The sequence below is a fragment of the Bos grunniens genome, chromosome 4 (assembly GCF_055505025.1).
Source record: "Bos grunniens cultivar Pamir isolate PY7600 chromosome 4, Bosgru_T2T1.0, whole genome shotgun sequence".
Classification (NCBI taxonomy): domain Eukaryota; kingdom Metazoa; phylum Chordata; class Mammalia; order Artiodactyla; family Bovidae; genus Bos; species Bos grunniens.
Genome location: NC_141168.1, coordinates 10793362 through 10816421, shown reverse-complemented (window position 1 = coordinate 10816421; position 23060 = coordinate 10793362). Strand labels below are relative to the sequence as shown.

General features: G+C 37.9%; 1 long non-coding RNA gene across 2 annotated transcripts; it reads right to left on the bottom strand.

Annotated features, from left to right (window-relative positions):
• Nucleotides 1-552: 552 nt before the first annotated feature.
• On the bottom strand, nt 553-21727 carry LOC147373534 (uncharacterized). 2 transcript variants are annotated; one of them, XR_015163096.1, is made up of 3 exons: nt 20301-21727; nt 2668-3292; nt 553-967 (listed from the first exon to the last, which is right to left on the bottom strand). It is a non-coding gene; the product is annotated as an uncharacterized LOC147373534 (long non-coding RNA). The 2 variants fall into 2 exon arrangements; XR_015163097.1 differs by lacking the exon at nt 2668-3292 and adding an exon at nt 13285-13371 and having other exon boundaries at nt 20301-21671.
• Between the last annotated feature and the right edge of the window lie 1333 nt (nt 21728-23060).

Here is a 23060-nt window from a genome sequence, read left to right as displayed (position 1 = left end):
AAAATATTTTCATGCCCAAAGTCACTAAGCAAATACTGCAAAATAATAGTAATCTAGTTCTTCCCATGTATCTCCCCTGTCACTTTTAAATTTTTTTCTTTCAAAATAAACAATTCTTATGTACATTCCTTTGCATCCAAGAGACTGGTTTATATTCTTAAGAAATGTCTGCTCAGAAAAATAAAACGGTCTCATTTTCTGAACAGTGATAGTTGAGTTCCAATGTGTGTTTTTGGTGAGAATCTATGCAAGCATGCTCCTAGTGCTGAACTCTCAAAAGATTAATCTGGTTTTCACAGTATCATCCAGGACCACCGCTGTGGTTCTTGGCAGCTAGAAGTTTAATTCAGTGTCTCTGAAGCTGATCACCAAGGAAGCACTTAAGAGGTTGCTTTGATTCCTGACAGCATGCATGAAGTTTAAAAAAATGGGGTAGGGAGCCACAAAGAGGACTTGGCAGAAGAAGCGTTTCTCAGTATACAGGATGTAGATATGCAAAGAATTCAGATATTGGGGAAACTGTATATTCTAAAATAATGAACTTGGGCTGCATTTGGAAAGAACATTTTTTTTAATATTTTAAAACATTTAAAAAGATTTATTTAAAGACTCAAGTTTTTTATTTTTTAATTATGATTTTAATAAAAACAATTTAGTCAGTGGCTACCTCACTGCAAACATCAAGGCATGCTAGCTGGAGGACAGCAGTGATAAGGTGAGACAGTGGGATAAGGAGATCCACTGGGTAAGGAAACATTAGGTGACATCTGGCTTCGGGGAAGGATGGAAGAGCTTCAGAGCTTCTTTGTGCCAGAAAGAAGGGCATGAGGGTTAGCAGAACTGAAGAAGGGTTTGATCTGAAACAGGGAGATGTAGCATTGGATACTGTGTGACCTACACCAGCAGAGCAGGAATAAAAATCAAGTATCTCAGCAGACACCGGTGTTCAAATGGATCATTCTGAGAACTGGATGGGGCAAAACACACAGAAGCCAACTTAGACAGACAAGGGCAGATCAAGGATGAAATACTGTCCCAACCATCCTAACTCCCAACATTATTATTCTAGAACGACATTCCAGGAAGAAGCCTGTACAGTGGGGTGGGGATAGCATTGGAGAACTCTGCAAAGACCGAGCTTACACCTATAAATCAATTAACCGAAAATTGACTCATACGTCTTCTGGTGTTAGAAAGAATTGTTGTTCAGCAGGTAAGTAGTGTCTGACTCTTTGTGACCCCATGGACTGCAGCACCGAGGGCTTCCCTGTCCTTCACTATCTCCCAGAATTTGCTCAAGTTCATGTCCGTGAACTGAATGGGGGGCTTGAAATTAAAGCATTGCTGAGTGAGTAAGAAATTTCTTGCCGCCTGGATAGATGTCTTGTCACTTTCCCCACTGTCTTTTCAATACCTGATCCAAAGTGATTAAGCTTATTTTCAATACTTATTACTGTTAACATATGAATCACCCTCTTAGTGATTATATGAAGGCTTTGTTATTCCTATGTTCAGAAGCGTAATGTTAAAACATATATGCACTAAATGGGGTTATTTTTATGCTCTTTAATAATGCACACATATTAATACATTAGTAGTCATAGAATAGAAACGAATCCTACAATTTTCTCTTCTCATTTAGAAATAGCTCAAAATATTTATGCAAATTGTTTTAACTTTTGTTATATATACATGGCTCTTAAAATGGCAATGTAATATATACGAAACATTTAGTGTTACATTTTACTGACAAATAACTCACTACAGATGCTTATATGCCATATTTGATGCCTACACACTTACATCTTTCACCAACTTCTATTCCCTTAGGAAACTGAATTTATTTGTATAAAATAAGAGTATATGATGATCTGCTTCTCTTTTTTCTCTTTATAGCCATCTCAATATACTGATTTAAATTTCTGTTTAACACTAACTTTGGAGTTTTTCGGAGTTTTTTTAAAACTTTTATTTCTTCCAATTTCTTCAAGATGACTATAAGAAAGTCTTTCTAAATGTCCAATAGATTATACAGAAAAAAGGAAACACTCTCATAATGATAGTATCTATAATTACGTCAATGAAACTCAAACAAGAGAATCTTCTACCAAATTCAGAGGCAGTTGTACCCAGATCAGTGGTATTTTATCTAACAGCATTTCTTAACTTGAAACTTTATAAAGACAGTGAAAGTAATGGTAAGGAGTGAGAGAACCTGCCATATTGAATCATCTATTAGCAATTCACCTATGAACAAAGCCTACTAAGAATTTAATTGGGGTCACATTGAATCTATAGTTCTAAAGGGAGAATGGACATCTCAACCAGGCTCTGTCTTCTAATCTATGAATGCCATGTCTCTCTCCACTTATTTCCATGTTTACTGATTTCTTTCATCAGAAGCTTGCAGGTTTTAGCATATACCTTTGTTGTGGAGGATTTACACCTAAGAATATATACATTTGTAGTGCTGATGCTTTGACTAGACAGACCTTTGTTGGCAAAGTAATGTCTCTGTTTTTTAATATGCTGTCTAGGTTGGTCATAGCTTTTTTCCCAAGGAGCAAGCGTCTTTCAATTTCATGGCTAAAGTCACCATCTGCAGTGATTTTGGAGCCCCCCAAAATAAAGTCTGTCACTGTTTCCATTGTTTCCCCATCTACTTACCATGAAGTGATGGGACCAGATGCCATGATCTTAGTTTTCTAAATGTTTAGTTTAAGCCAACTTCTTCACTCTCCTCTTTCACTTTTATCAAGAGGGTCTTTAGTTCTTCACTTTCTGCCATAGGGTGGTGTCATCTGCATATCTGAGGATATTGATATTTCTCCCCGCAATCTTGATTTCAGCTTTTGCTTCATCCAGCCTGGCATTTTGCATGATGTACTCTGCACGTAAGTTAAATAAGCAAGGTGACAATATACAGCCTTGACGTACTCCTTTCCTGATTTGAAACTAGTCCAGTTCTAACTGTTGCTTCTTGACCTGCATACAGATTTCTCAGGAGGCAGGTCAGGTGGTCTGGTATTCCCATCTGTTGAAGAATTTTCCAGTTTCTTGTGATCCACACAAAGGCTTTGATGTAGTCAATAAAGCAGAAATAGATGTTTTTCTGGAACTCTCTTGCTTTTTCTATGATCCAGCAGATGTTGGCATATTGATCTCTGTTTCCTCTGCCTTTTCTAAATCCAACTGAAGAATTGATGAGCACCAAAGAATTTGTTTTGGAATGTGGTGTTGAAGGCGACTCTTGAGAGTCCCTTGGACAGCAAGGAGATCAAACCAGTCAATCCTAAAAAAAAAATCAGTCTTGAATATTCATTGGAAGGACCGATGCTGAAGCTGAAGCTCCAATACTTTGGCCACCTGATGCAAAGAACTGACTCACTGGAAAAGACCCTGATGCTGGGAAAGATTGAAGGCAGGAGGAGAAGGGGATGACAGAGGATAAGATGGCTGGATGGCATCACCAACTTGATGGACATGAGTTTGAGTAAGCTCCAGGAGTTGGTGATGGACAGGGAAGCCTGGAGAGCTAGAGTCCATGGAGTCACAAAGTGTTGGACACGACTGAGTGACTGAACTGAACTGAGTGTTGATGCAAATGGCTTTATAGCTTTTAAATTTTTTTAATTCTGCTTTTTCATGGCTGGTATGTAAAAATACAATGATTTTTGTATTAAAGAAACACATACTTTTATAACATGTATTTATGTGAACATTTGGGCACTATAGGGAAGGGAAATCTTAGTTTAGGTTTAAATAATATCACTCCCAACCCTTACGAGTAAGTAAAGTGAAACAGTTTGATTTTTCTGCTTCTTCATTTCTTATTTTGTCATTAGATAAAACACATTGTATGTGATGTCATTAATAGTCACAATTAATGGAGATAGTTAAAAGTAATAATTGGATGGAGAAAAATAGTGAAATCTAGTACTTTTATGAAAAATACCATTAAGCTTTCAGTTAATCGACTGCTACCTAAAACCAAGTTGTTTATAGTATTCCTTCTCTTCCTCTCTCTCCTTCTTTCCAGTCCAGATGAGAGAGAAAAAAAAATCGCTGAAATTATCTCTGCACACAACAAGATTCCAAAAAATACTGTCTTTATATAAACAGCTGAAGATATGAGGACTTAAGCTATTTTCATTTTATTTTAATGTCACTTATGATTTAAGAGTGTCTCTTTAACACAAACCACTAATTATTTGGAATATAAATTGATCAAACTTTAAAATATATCATCCCTAAAAATGAAAATTTGAAGCAACAGGAGAGGGATAAAGGCGTAAGATTGGCATGAGATAAATTTAGAGGTCTCCAGACACCTGACACTCTCTAAATTAAATCAATAAGTGCAACTCTGTGGACCTTAGGTCAGCTGAAATGAAATAGTACAAATCAAATATTTCACAATATGTGCTAGTGCTATATAGATGAAGACATAGGAGAATCTTAAATTTTGAAAAATAATTGGTTTGGAATTATTTATCTCAGTAGCAAATAAAAAAATCATATATATTTTAAGATAATTTGAATTAAAGACCTTTATATACATTTAAAATTAATAACATGGGCATGTAACATACAACATGGCCAACTATAGTTAATAAAATGGTATTGCATATTTGAAAGTTGCTAAGAGAATAAACCTTAAAAGTACCTATTATCACAAGGAAAAAATGCTGTTACTATGTGGGATGACAAAGGTTAACTAGACTTATTTGTGGTGATCATCCCACAATATATAAAATATTGAATCATTAACTGTACATCTGAAGCTATTATAATGCTGTGTGTTAATTAAACCTCAATACCAAGAAATATTTGATAAAGGACAATTTTAGGAACATAATAGGCACAACTGCAGATACATTTTTAAAAATGCAGGAAGGATCATATGTGTGACATAATAGCTGTGTTGTAGATAACAGATGATTGTGTCATGTGCCTTTAAATTCTCAAAATACATGCATGTTTATGGTGGGAGCATTTTTTTTAAACTTTTTGTTTTGTATTGGCATATAGCCAATTAACAATGTTATGACAGTTTCAGGTGGACAGCAAAGGGATTCAGCCGTACATATCCCCCACAGACAGAGGAGCCTGATGGGCTACAATCCGTGGGGTCATAAAGAGTGGGATATGACTGAGAGACTGAGCATGCATGCCAGCTGCAATAACCCCAAATCTCCATAACTCCATGAACTTAGTGTTTTGTAACAACCAGGGCTTACTATTTTTTATTTTGCAATCAGATTAAATATCTTTCACAGGTCATCTGTACCAACACCAGCAGACCCAAGCGTTGGCCCTTAAATCTTCTGCCTAGAAGCGATATAAAATGTTACTACTCACGCTGATTGACCAGAGAGAACCACCTCACCAATAACCCCTCTACAGGGAGAGGCAGAAAACTTTTGGGGGACAGTAATACATTTTATCAAAATTTCTAATAATTTCAAGGATGATAGCATACTTTTGTTTAAAAGTGTAAATTGTAAGAAAATATTCTGTTTCTAAATAACTTTCTGATTCCAATGCACAATTTCACCACTGGTAAAATGTTAATCATTGTGATTTTAAGATGCTAATTTCTGATGGTAGAGATTCTAATGTTGAAGGAAAGATAATTTCCTCTTGTATTATCTGTTATTATATTTTATCATACTCACAAAATTAAACTTCATTCCCTTCCAATTTTTATTCACTTAACATAAAGAGTACTTCTGGTCTTGGCATCTTGAATTCACAAGGGCACTGAAGTTTGGTCCAAGTTGCCAACCACCAAAACAAAAGGGACCCGGGATTTTATTATTGGCAGTATCCTGTGTGCTCTTCTGTGACCATGGCAGCTTTCTTAATTGTCCATGCCAATCACTTCTCTTATTGCCAGTGTTCTCAAGCAGCACCCAGAAAAAAGTCCTTTAGTTTTGGACATAACCGCATACTTCTCTTGGTGGTAAAGCTGACCCTTCAGCCATTCCTTCTGTTATTTTTTGCTCTACAGAAATCTCCTAAGATATATAGCATATCCAAAAATATATTTATTTCTTTTGATTGGAATCACACCTTTCTCAGGCCAGTCCTTTGCTTTCAGTTTTGGTTTTTGCCTCTCTCTCCTCTCTGCTGCTCTGTGAACTATAGTTCCTAGGCAGCCATGTCAGCTGGCTTCTTGCTAGTTTGTCCATTGGGAAGTGCTGGTGGAGAACTGGAAGCTGGGAAATTGGGAACAGGAAGCAATGAAGAAGCTAGGTTGTTTCTCTGCCTCCTCTTCACCTATGTGGAGTGTCCAGCCATAACTGCATATTTCTACATCCCCAGTTTCTGCTAGACAAGCCCATCATAGTTCCAGAAGGGACTTCTGACCCTGGGAATTCATCCTTTGTTTCACCCAGCTGGGGAGCTTTGAAGATACCTGCTGTTTCTAAATTCTGGTTTGCTCACCATCTGCTGCTTTGTTTTTTAGCACATCCATCACAAATAGAAGAATTCCCTGTGGTGTTCTGACTGATTTCATGCTCGAAATATTACTCAAGATAGTTTAACAGTATGATTTCAATACTATTAAAAATAATTCTCACAATAACAAATCACCTACAGCCATCACAAATGATGCAATAAAGTGGTCAGTCAGGGTGAGGTCTTCAAATCATGGTGACGGAACTTCAAGCATATCACTCTAGCAAAAATATGTTGTTGTTGTTCAGTTACTAAGTCATATCTGACTCTTTGCAACCCCATGGACTATAGCCTGCCAGGCTCCTCTGTCCATGGAATTCTCCAGGCAAGAATACTGGAGTTGGTTGTCATTTTCTTCTTCAGACCAGTAAAAATGCAGCAACACAAAATTTCTATTTTTCCTATATAGGTCATCTATAAATGTACCAACTTGTACTTATATTTCACTATAACTGCACTGATCAATAAGATGATCTAGGCTTTAATAGTTACTTAAGTATCCACTACATCACATAAGATTAACTACTACTTTTATGATTTAGGATTGATCTGCTTCTATTTCAACCTATCTATAAAGGGACTTTGATGCTTTTGAATTATGGTGCCGGTGAAGACTCTTGAAATTCCCTTGGAAACCAGTCAATCCTAAAGGAAATCAACCCTGAACATTCATTGAAAGGACTGATGCTGATGTTGAAGCTCCAATATTTTGGCCGACTGATGCAAAGAGCCAAATCATTAGAAAAGACCCTGATGCTGGGAAACATTGAGAGCAGGAGGAGAAGGGGAAACAGAGGATGAGATGGTTGGATGGCATCACTGACTCAATGGACATGAGTATGAGCAAATTCCAGGAAATAGCAAAGGACAGGGAAGCCCATCATGCTGCAGTTCATAGGGTCGCAAAGAGTTGGGCATAACTTCGTGACTGAACAACAAATAAAGGGACTGCATATACCATTGGAAGATCTAGTTTCCTCTCCTTTAGGGTCATCAAAATCTTATCATGAGAAGCTTCAAATCATATGCCACGTCTCCCAATATTTGTCTAGACTCACATAGTTTAGAGAATTTGGTGTACGAATAGGTAACTTTTCACAGAACAACATACTGATTCTACCTTGGAAGATAAGGAAAGAAGAGCAAATTTTTGTTTTGTTTTCTGTAAACAGCACTTCTAGGATAAAATAGCAAGAATAAAAATTTTGCACTGGTCAAAAGTTTTTGAATATTCCTATTCTTCATAAACCTTGATAAACCAAGTTCCCTCCCCCTGACCCCCTTTTCCTACTCTGGTCTCATTCTCTTAAATTCCAAAAAGTCTTACTTCATGTGTTCATTTGGCCCTTTCTGGTTTGTGCTGTCATTGCTTTTCCTTCAAATCAGGGACCATTTATTCTAGCCTTCACATGGAGTCAGGCTTCTGAGAAAAGTCAGATTAAGATGTTTAAGCTCATCATTGCTTTATATCCACTTTCTTCTTACTCTATTAGAGGGGAAAATATTGACATTTGCTCCTCTTGCTTAAACCTTCATAGTTAAAATTATAATACAAGAGTATTTTAGAGGAAGTTTAAGAAGAAATAAGCATATGATATTTAAAAGAATGAAAACAATAAATCCCTCTGATATATGCAGAATGGATTCCCCAATATTAGTACATTGAAGAAAAGAGTCATTTTTGGATATATATCCAAAAACAAATTGAAATCATCTCAAAGAGGTATCTGCACTCTTATGTTCATTTCATCTTTATTTATAATATGCAAACAACATAAATATCCATGGACAAATAGATAAAGTAAGTATAATAATTACACATTATACATAATACATTTCATTGTTATTCAACTTTTATGGACAAGGAAATTCTGTCATCAGCAACAACATGGATGACCTTGGAGAACATTACACTAAATGAAGTAAACCAAATGCAGAAAGACAGATGCTATATAATCTCACTTATATACAGAGTCTAAAATGATCAAACTCTTAGAAGTGGAGATAACAATGCTATGGAGAGGAATAGAAAGGTGACGGTTAAGGTACAAAATTTTAGTTATGTAAGTATCAGCTCTGGAGATCTAATTACTGCAGTGTGACCACAGTTAACAAGACTGTACTTGAAATTTGCTAAGATGGTAGATCGCAACTGTTCTCATTATACATATGCACACAGAATTGATAACTGAGGTAAAAGATATTTTAAATTGTGTTGAATGTGGTTATTTTATTTCACAATGTATATAAAATCATCAAACTGTACACCCTAAATAGATACAATTCATAATTGTCAAATATATATCAACTGAAATAAAAAAGGAAAATAGTTGTCTCAAGACCTATTGCATGGGGACTTCCTGGGTGTTCCTGTGGTTAAGACTTCACCTTCCAAAACAAGGGGTGTGGGTTTGATCCCTGGATGTGGAGCTAAAATCCCAAAACCAATAGAATATTGTAAAGTAATTAGCCTCTAATTAAAATAAATAAATTTAAAAAAAAAATCCCACAGGACTCCTGGCCAAAAAACCAATACGTAAAACAGAAGCAATATTGTAACAAATTCAATAAAAACTTAAAAAAAGACCTACTGGATAAAGGGTCTGAGCCAACATTGACACCTGGTGTCCCACAAATTAATTGTGGCCCACTTATCACAATGTGATCACGTGCTGTGCTGTGCTTAGTTGCTCAGTCATGTCCGACTCTTTGCAACCCTGTAGACTGTAGCCTGCCAGGCTCCTCTGCCCATGCAGATTCTCCAGCCAAGAATACTGGAGTGGGTTGCCATGCTCTCCTCCAGGGGATCTTCCCAACCCAGGGATCAAACCCAGGTCTCCCACATTGCAAATGGATCCTTTACCATCTGAGCCTCCAGGGAAGCCTAAGAATACTGGAGTAGGTAGCCTATCCCTTCTCCACAAGCTGGGGTCTCCTGCATTGCAGGCATATTCTTTACCAGCTGAGCTACCAGGGAAGATAGTGTCAAGCAATTTCTTGTTGGTTTCCTGCAAAGAAATTACTCTATCATTTCCTCTTTTATAAGTTTCTAGATACCAATCAAAGCAAGCATGGCTGGCCTTTTCTAATTGTGCATGCAAAAATATCAATTTTGGAATATCAGAAGAGCCCCAATTTGGCCATTTTAGGTTGAGAGCTCTCTTAGTATAATTTCTCCAATTAACAAGGTACTTGAAAATATGAGCTGTATACATATTGCACATGAATCTGGCTGGAGTCTTAGTCAGAGGCTGGCTTTCTGACACCCCTTTGCTTCTGTTTTTGAGATTCTGTTTCCCATTTTAAGTTGAATTTGTCAGGGATAAAAATCACTAGTGAAATTTTATAGTGGGCCTGTGTGCTGCTTTTGAGCTTAACTCCTCCAGGAGTCACCCCAGAGTCGTTTCACCCCATCTTACATGTCACAGGTTCTGCCTACAACAATCTAAGGCCACTGTTTCTACTCAGATCGCTGAATGGCCAGTTCTTCTGTGTGACCCCCCCGGACAAGCAAGTATTCTAATTAATGAGTGGGTTTCCCCATGGGACCACTGCACAGTATGAGGGCTAGGCCTCCACCACTCCTGTAAATTTCTCAGTCATCTCAGAAAAACCAAAACCAGCAGGGTGGTTTCTTGTCCCTTTTTTCCAGAGCAAAGATCCAATATATTCTCCTTTTATCCCGACAAATTCTATAAAGGCAGTGGAATTGAGGAAGTATCAGACTGACCTCTTACTTAACCACTCAGCCAAGACCATATAACCACCTACAATGGAGTGACCTTGGCATCTTTCAGCCAAGTATTCCTTAATTTTTTTTCAATCGACCCCTCCCCCCCGACCCCAGTATATTTCCACTAGATGGGTATTCCCTGGCATCTTTCAGCCAGCCCGTCAACCCAGTACCTTTGGACTGGGTGGGAATATCTCAGTATCTTTCAACTGAGCCCCAATCAGGGTCTAGACCGTGAGTGGGGATGCCCTGGATGTTTCGCCCATCCCCCACCCCACCAGTAGCTTTCCAACTGGAAGGAGGTAGGTAACCTGCTCCACCGCCAAATAAAACTCAGAATCTCAACCAATATGGGAGATTCGAGAACCAGGAGAGACTTAGCCAAATTCGTCTGCATTCCGCAAGGAGGTGGATGGACGAAAGGGGCTGCAGCTGGTACCAAAGCTCCGGTTCCTTGAAGGAAGTTAATCCACCCTGGATCGCTTCATTGGTCACCATAACTGTCAACTAAAAACGATGCCCAACTTGAGAGTTGCAAGTTGGGAGGCAGCACCTCAGATAGCTCTGAGAGACTGCTCTGCACTATGATCATAGGGAAGACAAATTCTTCTGCAGTGTCCTCACATTGATTTCCTGACCTGCAGAGTAAGATACATGGTGGTAATGCAGGCCAAGAGAAGACCCTGATATTGTACTCTTCCTCAGCCAAAACACTAAACCAGAAACAAAAGTGTATCTTGGGTGGAACAGCAGATATTAGTGTCTCCTTCAAAGTCAAAAAAGATGCAGGAGTTGTGGTCCCCATCGTGTCTGCATTGGTTTCGCCAGTCTGGCCATTGAAAAACTCAGATGGAATGTGTTAGATTATGGTGAACGACCATGAAACCAGCCAAGTGGTGCCCCAGCCATAGGCTCTTGTGCTGCATTGTGGGTTCTTCATCATGCACATTGGATAACTGATGTTTAGCTATTGAGTTATTTTCAATCCCTATCAGACAAGTAGGATCGGTTTACATTCACTTTGAATTGACAGAAGCATACATTCATTTTGTTTCTCAGTGTCATAGATATTTCCCTCATCTCAGTCATAAGGCAGGTAAAAAGTTGGGAAAGATACTTGGTGATATTTTTTAGCCTTTACTTACAAATGTCGGATAGTACTATAAATATGATTGGTTTAAAATTAATCACTCCGTGTAAATCAGGGGTAAGTATCAACAAGATTGCTAAAAAAATTAAATTGTGACGCTATGCAAATCATTGCCTGTCGTTTAGGCAATTGGGATAAATTTTCCAGAAACAGTACCACATACAGATTGAAAGAGTGCAGTACTTAAAACAACTTGGATGAGAATTGAGGATAATGCGCTATTGAAAGCTGTGATAGATGACAAAAATTGGCTGTAATGATGACAGAAATACTGATGTCAAAATTTAAAGAGTCTGAATAAAATTAACTTATAAATTGTGAAAGCATGAAAACATGGAAATAAGAAATCCTCTAGATGATTTGCTGGTTGGTCTAAATATATTTAAATAGAGATGAAGTTCTATTGTTAAAATATATTAGATATTGTACATTTGAATTTACTTTGAGAAATACAGGAGCAAGCTTTTAATAGATGCTGTGATAATTCGAAACCACTGTGTGGTTGAGTTTCTTTTCTAAGGAGCAAGGTATGATCTTCAGGATATTTGGTTCTATTAAGAAGTTCTGGACATTTTCTGTAATCTCCCCAAACAAATTATTCTTTGTAATAGACTTTCTCAAAAAAAAAAAAATTGTGAAAGCAGAAAACCATCTTTTTATAGTAATATATTACTTAATATAATATTTTAAAATATATATGCAACTCAATTTAAATTAAACATAACAGGTAGGCATGTGACTATTTAATCAGGCTTTTAAAAAATGTGTATATTCAAATCAGCTATGGGAAGCTGTTTTCATTCATCTAGCTGAATCAGAAAAGATACAGTATCATTTCCCCAAGAGAGCGTCTTCCAGCAGGATGTCTGTATCAGAAAGGTTCAAATCTGTACTATATTTGGAACCACTACCCTCATTTGACTCAGGAGCCTTGTACTGTTTCATTTGGAATTGCAAAATTCTTCCCTTATGATGATTTCTATACTTGATTTTTAGCAAATCATTGTCACTGGGGGCTTCTGTTGACCAATTTTTCCTCTGCCCAGTCTACTAGGCGCTTCTCTACATATCTCAAAGCTAATTAGAAGTATGGTTCAATTTTTCACCCCAAGAACTCCACCAGATTAATATGAATTTCAGCTCTAACCAACAGTAGATGTCTGTTATTACTCTATAGTATACTACAATTTATTTAATAGTTTTTCTGGTTTTGGCATGTCTGTATACTATTGTAAATTATAAGAAATAATCCTGTTGATAAACTACCATCTTCATTCTTAACTTTTTATTTTTTAATAGCTACCTGGAAGCATGATTCTTGAACTTAAAAATATGATCAATGTAAGCCCTTGATACTTATAAACATATCTATATATATTTTAGCTACACATCAATATGCTTTTGCAATTTTGTCACTATAGGTATTTTATTTTTCAATTAATAATTGATCATTTTAGATAAAAATATCAATAGACTGAACAAACCATTTCTTATCAATTACTGGAAATTATTGTGAAACCAAGGTTCATTCTTGTTTTATTTAAAGTACAAGCAACTCTCCCAAAACAAGGGGATTACCAATAATAATCAAAGAATATTTCTTTATCCATTCATTCACTGATGAGCACTTAGATTGTTTCTATATCTTGGATATTGTAAATAAAAAAAAATTATAGTTATGTGATGATATAGAAGTCCTAGCTAATGCTACAATGAAAATTATTGCAATATATAAATAGATCAAACCAACATGTTGCATACTTTAAACTTATGTAATGTTATATGTCAAATATATTTCAATAAAAAACCAACAAAGAGCAGGTTTCTGGTCAGGGCAAGACCATAAGGTCAGCAAAGCTTTTGAACTTCTACAGATATCATTATTAAAAAAAAAAAAAAAAGCTAAGCAACTTGAAAAAATAAAAAGCATACTCACAAGCATCTTCACCAAAGCTAGTTGCAAAGTTGCCCCCACAATGCAGAGTAAGAGTGGATGTGGCCAATCACCAATGACCCACGCATCCTTGGGAGGTGTACAAAGACAATAGAGAGAAATAAAATACTTCAGTACAAACATAGCAAGAAATAGTTCAAACATATGTGAACACATGAGGAAAATAAAGAAAAAAAAGACACATGAGGGAATTGAACAAATGGGAAATAATGTCATCCTATTTCCCCCACAGCACAACTGGTGGCAAATGCTCTTGGTTGAGGCATGTACTTAAACTTGGATTTCTTTTGAGGATGATCTAGCTCAAGACCTATTTCCTTACTAGTCCTAAAATATGTCAGAATTAATATGTAATAGTAAAATATATACCATATATATGTAAGGATGTATATATATATATATATGAGATGTGTATATAAGTATGTGATAAGTATATATGTATGAGTTATATATGTGTGGGTGTATATATATGTATGTAAGTGTGTGTGTATTCTATGCCTTTAAATTCTAAAACATTTGGTGGTTTCATGAATATTGTAGTCTGGCTTCCATTTATGACTGGTTATACTGCCTTTTCTCCTAAACCAGAGGATAAGGGGCTCAAGGGCAAAGGAAGTGTTTGGTTTTACCACTTCCCACACCCCTCTCCGTATTTCACTGCTCCAGACTTATCATTGTACACATATAATTTGTACAAAGTTTCCAAAAGAGTCTTAACAGTGCTGAGAGTCACAGACCAGGAATATGTGTTTTCTTTGTGTCATTTATGTACAATAGGCAAGAGTTATGTTCTGAATTGGAAAACAGAAAAGTTTTATAAGAAAAAATAGGGAAATGGAAGAGAGTTTACCTCCGGGAACTTATTTCTCTTGTAAAAATGTGCCCTCATCAGAGGTGAACAAGTAATCCTTACCAACCTATGGAGGAAGTGGTCATTTTGCATTTTAGGGAGAATCATCTTTTTCCACCTCATTGTTAAAGTTGTCAAGGCTCTTATGGTTTGCTGATATAGAATAAATGAGACACAAAATTAAACAAAATAGTGGAACAATTACTACAATAGCCAGGCATTCAATAGACAGAATGAAGCCTCCTTATGCCTTATAATACAGAGGAAGGTTATATGCCCTTGAAACTATCATGCTGTCGCAAATGAGATGAATGTGGAAAAAAATGTGACCCAGGAAGACAACAAAAGATTAAGGGCATGAACATCATTAGGAGGATAGAAATAGTCACTGAATGAAGGGGCAGAGGACACTGCAGCAAGAGAGAAAACTGTGAATTATAAACTGTGATTGAAACATATTTGTGGTAAAATTTTAAAACCATGCTCAGAGAAACACCTTAGGGGACTTGGTGGCATAGGAAGAAAAGGACAGGTCCCAAAGCAACTACTAGTTGATTGCAAATTTGGTTTCTGACTTTTTCTAGGTGTCTACAATTTAGCAAGTTAATCTTTCCTTTTTGCATCTGTAAAATGGGGCTTTATAATACCTGTCCAGAATTAAAAGATTAACTGAGCTATTAACTGAACTAATTTATATAAAGTGTATCACAGTGGCTGGCATATAACTATTTTATTATACTTAAGAGAGCTGTCATTATTCAAAGTCCTTACTTTGAGGAAAGATGACATAACATGCATATAATAAGTTATAGCTATTATTATCATAAAACACTTATTTTATCATTAGAGTTCTAATTTTAAACAACTTTAAATTTCCGGAATTCAAGAACCAGGTATATTTATTCTTGCTATCAGGAGACATAAATAGTAATAACTGATATTATTAAATACATAAAAATAAACAGATTTTTGAAAAACTGACATTCTAAAAACAGCAACATACACACGGAGAATTAGATACATGTGTTAAGATTTACTGAGTCCACTAGAGTTACCATAAATAAATTTACATAAATTCTGAGTTTCTCTCATATCCTTTTGTGTGCATTTAAAAAAAATTAGATTTAAAATTCCTAAAATTACTTTCATTTGGCTAAATTTTTAATATAATGTTTTAAGTAAATTTAGTAACCCCTCCAATCCCAACTCTTTACAACCTTTAAAGTACACGTTTTACAAGGATACATTTATAAGTAAGTTGTAGTTTTTTGCAAAAAGAAAAGAGAAATCTAATCTTAATAGGCTTGAATGCAATTGGAACCCTGAACCAATAACAGATGAATGACTTTTAAATGTTGCTTTTTTCCCCCCTCTAATCTTGTGTGATGTGTCATTCATCAAACTAGCTCATAACATGAGGTAATAAAATGGAGCAGGACCCTATGTTCTTACCCCTCCTGTCCTCTGCCTGAAGTTTGTCTGTAGAAAAACTTTAGACAAAGGATAAGTTTAATCAGGGAAGTGAGAAAATGCAGGATAAAGGAAAACAGTCAAGCAAGAACAAATAATAAAAGTGTTTAGTCATTAAACAAAGTCAAGGATTTTTTGTTCCTCCTCAAGGACTATCAGTAGTGTTTATCACCATATCTGGGGAGCTGCCTGTAGATACTGAAATCCACACCATGTGGAAGAAGTTAACTACATGATAACCAGACTGTAGACACGATGTAAGGTGCTGCTATTCTGAGAACAGACCTCAAGGAAACGGGAACAAAGCTACTCTGGAACTAAAGACTAATCGTACTTAAAATAATCAAGATAGCACTAATCAGACCACCAATGACCAGTTTCAAGATGACTGTGCTGTTTATGCAAGTAGCCCCCTCCCTCCACCTATATATCCTTGAATGCATGCATAAGTTGCTCTAGTCATTTCCGACAATTTGCGACACTATGGACCATAAGCCCACCAGGGTCCTGTCTCCATGGGATTCTCTAGGCAAGAATACTGGAGGCTTCTCAGGTGGCGCTAGGGGTAAAGATCTAAATACACCCGCACATGTGTACTCAGTCATATCTGACTCTTTGTGACCCCAAGGACTGTAGGCCACCATGCTCCTCCATCCGTGGGATTTTCCAGGTATAAACACTGGAGTGGGTTGCCATTTCCTACTCCAGGGGATCTTCCCAATCCAGGGACTGAATCAGCATTTCTTGAGTCTCCTGCATTGGCAGACAGATTCTTTACCACTGTGCCACCTGGGAAGACCTAGTGGTAAAGAACCCACCTGCCAACAAAAGAGACATGTATCCTTGAAACTTTCCTTTAAAAACTCTTGCCCATTGATTGTTAGGGGTTGCGGGGAGTTGGCCTTTGGGCAAGAGTCCACCCTTCCCCTACCCTCCTCCCCTATTGCCAGTGTTCAAAATAAATCAAACTTTCCTTTCCACCAAGCTTGCCTCTTTGTTGGCTTTGGAATAGCAAGCAACCAGACCCCACTTTCATTAACAGTAACATGGCATGTTATGAAATATTATAATGAGGAACACGTTATATGGAGTTTAATTAATTGGTAGCGTTGGAGCTTGTATATACATATAGGATGAGAAAAAGGGATTCAGATCTTTAAAGTCTCTCATTTCCTTGGTATGTCATTTACTAATACAAAATAAAAATCAAGCAATATGGAGAGACAAAAAGACAGAGATGACCCCTGATTTTCTATAACTGTATTACCTATGCACTGAATTACATATGATTGGATAGTTCCCTTTGAAACTCTTGAAAAGTCATATGTTACCTCTAATGTGCCCCTAAGAATGTGAAATTTCTGATCAGTAATCAGACCACAGCAGGAGACAAAAAATTCCTTTGGCAAATACAACAGAAGATAAATTCAAGTTCTTTAGCTCACATTTTAATGTCTAAATAATCTCTTTACCCTTAGTGTTCCCATATAGCTCTTCTCCAAAATGCTCTCATCATATTCCATGAATATATCTTTGCTGCATTATTGTTGACTTGCATTTTTCTCTTCTCTGCTCTTAGAACCCCTTCTCTTTTCTGATGAGAAGTTTCCTTTTCCTTGAAACTTTCCAGATAATTGCAACTCAACACAATTCCACCTTTTAAATATATACATTTGTCAGTTTTATTAGTTTGTACTAGCATAAAATGGCCAATTTTTCAGTTTTTAATATTTATTTTCAATATATATAATTATATAAAACATAAATATAATATATTTTATATTAATATAATTGTATTATATACATTGTTATGTATATAATTATATAAAATATGAATGGGAAATATTTTCTAAAATTATATAGAATATAAATATAACCAACTGTGTAAGTTCCAATTAATGATAAAGTGGCCAGGAAAAGCATGACCTGGGGAGGTTGATTTTTTTTTACACAGGACAATATTGCTTCATGAAGTACATTTAAAGATGACAAAATATATCCTATTTCAGAAACTACAAAAACATGGAGCCCACAAAATATTCCTTCTCACTTTTGTATACAAAGGGATTTATAGCTTTCATTCCTTTAAATATCATTTGCTTATTTCTACCCCAGCTTTTTCTGAAATACTCTTATAATTGTAAGCATGAATGATTAAGGAAGAGAAAATGTCAGCATTTCTTATACTCTAACAGTAAGGAGAAAGTGAATCTACAGCAATGATGAGCTTAAATATCTTAATTTTCTGTGTGAAGATTAGAGGAAATGGACCCTGATTTGAAGGAAAACAGGGACAACACAAACCAAATGAGGCCAAATGAAAAAAATAAATGGTATAGAAAAGAAGATTTATTGGAATTTAAAGAGGAGAATGAGGCCCCCACATGTTCTGTGACTTACGCTGAACCTTAATGAAAGGGTAACTTGGTTCAGTGGTTATCAAGCTGTGAGACAACCCTTTTGGGCTTCCTTGCCCTGTTTTGGTCAATATGTAAACTTGTCTTGCTATTAAAGAGATCTATGAGTTTAATCATCTAACTTCCCTGGTGGCTCAGACGGTAAAGCGTCTGCCTACAATGCAGGAGACCTGGGTTCCATCCCTGGGTCGGGAAGATCCCCAGGAGAAGGAAATGGCAACCCACTCCAGTACTCTTGCCTGGAAAATCTCATGGACAGAGGAGCCTGGTAGGCTACAGTCCATGGGTTCACAAAGAGTCAGACACATCTAAGTGACTTCACATGAGTTTAATCATATCAGGAAGGCAAAAGTTAACAACTGAACAGATTGAAGCAAATTGTATAACAACGGAGCAAGAAAAACATACATCACCCACTGCCTGTGGAGGGAGAAGACCCAGCATACACATGTTAAGAGAAGGTTACAAATATTTGTCTTTAGAAGAAAATTCCAGTTAATTCCCAGGATTCCTCCAGAAAAGGATATTCTGGTGGGGCCATTTGGAATATATGGGGCTTTTTCTCAGGACTGAGTAAGCACTGAAAGCAGTGAATTTTCCTCCTCCCACCGTATCACCAGGCACCCAAGCAAGGGCAGATTCACAAATCAGTGGACAAATTTACAAACTTAGAGGCATTGTGCATGCATGGATGCATGCTCAGTTGTGTTTGACTCTTTTGACCCTTTGGACTATAGCCCTCCAGGCTCCTCTGTCCATGGGATTTTCCAGGCAAAAATACTGGAGTGGGATGCCATTTCCTCCTCCAGGGGATCTTCCCAGCCCAAGGATCGATCCCACATCTCCTGAGTCTCCTGAGCTGCAGTCAGAATTTTTCTACAGCTGAGCCACTTGGGAAGCCCAGAGGCATTACTGTCCTGTAAAAGTGACAAATGTCCTAGCTGAATTGCTAATAACTTTAATCTCTTTGAAATCATTTAAAGTGTGTCACCCAATCATTATTTGAAGTCATGTTATTCATAGAATTAAGTAGTTGTTGTTTAGTCACTAAGTCCTGTCTGACTCTTTGCAACCCCAAGAACTGCAACACGCCAGGCTTCCCTGTCCTTCACTATCTCCCAGAGCTTGCTCAAACTCATATCCATCAAGTCAGTGATGCCATCCAACCATCTCATCCTCTATTGTCCCCTTCTCCTGCCCTCAATCTTTCCCAGCATCAGGGTCTTTTCCAATGAGTCAGCTCTTTGCATCAGGTGGCCAAAGTAGTTGAATAGAAATAAGGATGAAGGCAATTCCAGGCAGAGGCAACGCCATGATTAAAGGCATAAATTTTGTCAAAACTGTCGGACATGCAGACAGCAGACTCTGAGAGTTGAATTTTCACAGTACCAGTAAGATCAAGGAGTTAGGAGATAAAAGAAAGATCCGAATTGATTATAAATACCCTATGTGTTAGTTAAGAGAATCTACTCAGCCAAAGATGATGGATGAGACCGCTATTTTACAAGAAGATTTTAACAAATAATAAAAAGCAAAAGATTATCAAAGTTTATTAAGTTGTGCACTTAATAAACTTATAAATCTATATACAAGGAATATAATAGAACTTTTTCATCACAAAGAGTAATCATGAAGATCTTAGACTTCTAGTCCCAAAAGGTATTTGTAGCAAGAGCAAGGGCTTCCCTGGTGGCTCAGCAATACATAGGGACTCTGCATGCCAGTGCAAGAGATGCAGGTTCAATCCCTGAGTCAGGAAGATCCCCTGGCGAAAGAAATGGCAACCCACTCCAGTGTTCTTGCCTGAGAAATTCCATGGACAGAGGAGCCTGGAAGGCTACAGTCCATGGGGTTGCAAAGAGTTGCACATGACTTAGTGATTAGACAACAAAAACAATCAAGAGCAAAGTGATGCCAAATAGGAACAGTTGATATCAATGGATTTTTAACTCATCCTAAGAAAACAGTGGGGAAGTTGAAGGGAACAGGGAGAAAATTTGGAAGTAAGCTGAAGATGGTAGGTATACAATTCCAAAATCAAATAGAACACAGCAGTGATGTTCCGATTATAATGGCTATATATGTATATCACCTGGATAATAAGGAGTGTTACTGATAAACCACCTATGCAACTGGGTTTCTTGGAAGGCACTGAGTCTTTTCATCTGTCTTCTCTGACCAGCTGATTCTCATGTTCCATTAAGAGATGATGAAGCCTTGCCTAACAGTGTTCATGGCGGAGAGTAAAATAAAAACTTTACCTGGTTGGTAATCCGTGATGATCTAGACGGGTGGTGCCTTGCTGATCCTGTTTGCAGTGCCGGGTGTCTCACTACGTCTCACTGTGCACTCGCTTCCCGGAACCCATGGTAGGCAAGGCGCGAGCGAAGAGGCTGGAAGAAAATCCGAGGAGCCATAGGAACTGCAGACGCGTTTGTTCTCTTCCGGCTGGCGCAGCAGCTGTATCAGCAGACACACTGTGTTCTCTCCTCTCGTGGTTGACCCAATGGACACAGCCATAATGCAGCCACACACGGCTCTAAGGCTTTACAGGTGGAGCTCATATAGGCGTACCCCACAAAGTAGCCCGTGGCCAAGCAAGTACCTCGTGACATGCATGCAGAGTGCTATAAATGAGCTCAGCTGTTATATAACTGTGCTGCTGCTGCTGCTGCTAAGTCGCTTCAGTCGTGTCTGACTCTGTGCGATCCCATACCCCATAGACGGCAGCCCACCAGGCTCCCCGTCCCTGGGATTCTCCAGGCAAGAACACTGACGTGGGTTGCTATTTCCTTCTCGATTCATTCCTAGGAGAACAATATTTCAAAAAAATGGTACAATGCTGCTATCCTTGTGGGAATTCACAGGAAAACAGATACATCAACAGAAGAAAAATAACTGTGCTGAAACTTAAAAAGGGAAGGGCCTGGAACTAGTTACTTTCACATTGAGAGAGTTCAGGCCTCACTGAATTCTCACTCTCAAATGAACAGCTTCACTCAGATCTCCTTGTAAATATAATATTGACCTTGACTCAGTCTCCCTCATGAACATGATATGGTATTTACACAGAAAAAGGAAGTCCCTTCTGTTAAACGGCAATATCAGGATATAATTAAACCATATAAATTGCAATATTGTGAATTAACCTGGCATTGTTGATTTGTGCTGCAGTACTACCTGGAGAATTTGGGCTAATAAGTAATGTAATTAATTAACAGTGTATACAAAAGAAATTTCTCCCCAAATTGAAGTGGGTTTCTCCGTGAATAAAGATGTCCTAAGGGGCTTCCCTGAGGCTTGCCTTGATGGCTCAGATGGTAAAGAATCCTCCTGCAATGCTGGAGACCTGGACTCAATCCCCAGGTCAGGAAGATCCCCTGGAGGAGGGCGTGGTGACCCACTCCAGTATTCTTGCTTGGACAATCCCCAGAGACAGAGGAGCTTGGTGGGCTACAGTCCGTGGGGTCTCAAAGGGTCTGACACGGCTGAGCAACTAAGCACTGCACAAGCGGCTTCCCTAGAAGCCCAGTGGTATAGAACCTGCCTGCCAATGCAGGGGACAGGGCTTTGATCCCTAATCAGGAAGGAACCCACCTGCTACAGAGTAACTAAATCTGCAGGGACCACAACTATTGAGCCTGTGCTCTAGAGCCCAGGAGCTGGAAATACTGAGCCCACGTGCCACACTGCTGAAGCCTAGGCACCCTAGAGCTTCTGCTCTGCAGCAAGAGAAGCCACCACAGTGAGAAGCCTTCGTACCGCAACTAACAAGTAGCCCCCACTTCTGGCAACTAGAGAAAAGCCCGTGCGGCAAAGAAGACCCAGCACGGTTCAGTTCAGTTCAGTCGCTCAGTCGTGTCCGACTCTTTACAACTCCATGGACTACAGCACACCAGGCCTCCCTGTCCATCACCAACTCTCGGAGTGTACTCAAACTCATGTCCATTGAGACGGTGATGCCATCCAACCATCTCATCCTCCATCATCCCCTTCTCCTCCCGCCTTCAATCTTTCCCGGCATCAGGGTCTTTTCAAATGAGTCATCTTGTTGCATCAGGTGGCCAAAGTATTAGAGTTTCAGCTACATCATCAGTCCTTCCAGTGAATATTCAGGACTGATTTCCTTTAGGATTGACTGGTTGTATCTCCTTGCAATCCAGAAATAAATAAATAAAATTATTTTTCTAAAAAAGATGTCCTATGGAATTTAGAAAGATGGTAACAATAACCCTGTGTATGAGACTGCAAAAGAGACACTGATATATAGATCAGTCTTATGGACTCTGTGGGAGAGGGAGAGGGTGGGGAGATTTGGGAGAATAGCACTGAAACATGTATAATATCATGTATGAAACGAAAAAAAAATAAAAAAGATGTCCTAAGAAGATAGAGGACATTTTTGATGTTGTCTGACAGTTTCAGTCTTTTTTCTGGAAAAGGTTGTTTTATCTGCACCTTCTGTTTGCCGGAATCTGAATCATTAGTGAAGATTGGTACCAGGTAATAGCTTGATTCCTCTGAATCTGCTCTGGCGATTTAACCTGTTTAATCATTTCTATGATTTAGGCATAGAAATTAGGAGGGACTTGGATAGAGAGAGAATGTTGGTAAGAGGGGAAGTGCAGGAGAGACATCCTAACAGTCCTGCTTTCCCATCATCACCTAGGTATACACAAGTGAAGAGTTCATGAAACAGTCCATCTTCTCAAAGGAAATTCACTTGGCTGACATTTCCTCTGTGTATGTTTATCAAGCATGTACCATTTAATACTTGGCAGTACTAAAACCTATTATCTATGATATAAGCCTCTTAAATTGGACAAACTCAGTTGATGAGCAACCAAGTTTTTACCTTAAAATTAATTGTCGAAACCTGTATCTACAAAGCCTTTTGATGACTTCCAGAAATAACTCGTTATCAATCTGTAATGCTGACACCAAAAGATTTTTATAGATAATAACTTCATATACATTAGATTGTCCTAATACAAGTAGTTCTTGAAGGTACAACTTTTAAA